This window comes from Apium graveolens, chromosome 7, assembly GCF_009905375.1.
Source record: "Apium graveolens cultivar Ventura chromosome 7, ASM990537v1, whole genome shotgun sequence".
NCBI lineage: Eukaryota > Viridiplantae > Streptophyta > Magnoliopsida > Apiales > Apiaceae > Apium > Apium graveolens.
Genome location: NC_133653.1, coordinates 75,983,545 through 75,985,109, shown reverse-complemented (window position 1 = coordinate 75,985,109; position 1,565 = coordinate 75,983,545). Strand labels below are relative to the sequence as shown.

At 38.2% G+C, this 1,565-nt stretch overlaps 1 non-coding gene across 1 annotated transcript; it reads left to right on the top strand.

Annotated features, from left to right (window-relative positions):
- The first annotated feature begins 227 nt into the window (after positions 1-227).
- On the top strand, positions 228-334 carry LOC141676339 (small nucleolar RNA R71). The gene has a single exon (XR_012556936.1). It is a non-coding gene; the product is annotated as a small nucleolar RNA R71 (small nucleolar RNA).
- Positions 335-1,565: the final 1,231 nt, after the last annotated feature.

Sequence of the window (1,565 nt, the reverse complement as noted above, 5' to 3'; positions counted from 1 at the left end):
TGAGCAGCTATAACAGTAGCTGTATCCACTTCCAGAATTCCTGGAACCTTGCCTTATGACATTCGCTGTGTTGGATTCTGGTACTCATTAGCTGCTATAGCTCAATCAACTCATAAGCTTCATTATAGCTTTTGGCCCATAAGGCTCCACCAGATGTTGCATCGAGCATAGGTCTAGACTGTGCGCCTAAACCATTGTAGAAATAGTTTATGATCATCCAATCAGACATGCCATGGTGTGGGAACTTCCTAAGAAACTCCTTATAGCGATCTCAAGCCTCACACAAAGATTCTCCAGTTTGCTGCGCAAACTTAATAAGAGTATTCCTGATTGGAGCCGTCTTTGCCATATGGAAGAATTTAGTGAGAAACTTTTGAGCAAGATCCTCCCAAGTAGTAATAGAGCCTACTGGCAGAGAATGTAACCAACACTTAGCCTTATCCCTCAGAGCGAATGGGAGAAGTCTCAGCTTGATAGCATCTTCAGTCACGCAATTGAACTTGAAAGTGTTGCAGATCTCGATGAAATCCCTGATGTGCATGTTGGGATCTTCTATAGGAGAACCCCCAAACTGAACTGAATTCCATATCATATGAATCGTGCTCGACTTGATCTCAAAGGTGTTAGGCGAGATGATTGGCCTGATAATGCTGGACTGAATATCATTGATCTTAGGCTGAGAATAGTCCATCAAAGCCTTCAGATTTTCTGCTTGATCTCCCATCACAACTGGTGCTTCTTCCTCAACTTTCTTTTCTTCCTCAAAAACTTGCTGATGAACCACAACTTCTTCCTTGGATTGATCCAGAGTTCTCTTACGAGACCACGAATGCGTATGCATACACGCTCGCTAGAGTTCCTGAAACACGACAAGGAAACCAACAAGTAACAATGTCCGAGTCAATGAACTTTATCGATCACTGATGATAAACATATAAACTAAAAAATAACACCGAGTCCCCGACACCGCCACCAAAAACTTGTTAGAGCTTGATCATGCGCTAATACTTCACGCAAGTATACGCGTTCGCAAGTAATATAGAATTAATTCTAGTTCGTTCCCACATAGACTCTTTTGGTTAACTTAATGATTTATGCGCTTATACAACAATGATATGGTTATTATTCAATGCTAAGATGAATAACAAGTTGAGATTATTTATAACTAAGGTATTAACTAACATGTAATTAAATAAGAGAATAAAGGGTTGAATTATTATATGAGATAAACATGGGATTCTAACTTCATTAAATACTTTATTCCAAGTCTTCTTTTTCTTAACTTTAGCATGCAATGGTGATGACATTAACCAGACAGAAAACTGATAAACGCCAACTTTCGTTGCACGAATAACATACTAACAGACATCTGCAAAAGAGATAAAATCTGAATAGACACCAAGTATGTTGAGACCCTATATGTCTATAGAATTTGACAACACAAAGGTTTAATACACAAGTTATCTATCTTGATTAATGTTATTCCCAAACAATGCAACAAGAATTACAAAAGGGGGGTTGAATGTAATTCTGGCTTCTTTTTCTGATTTTAAGAATATTCTTTC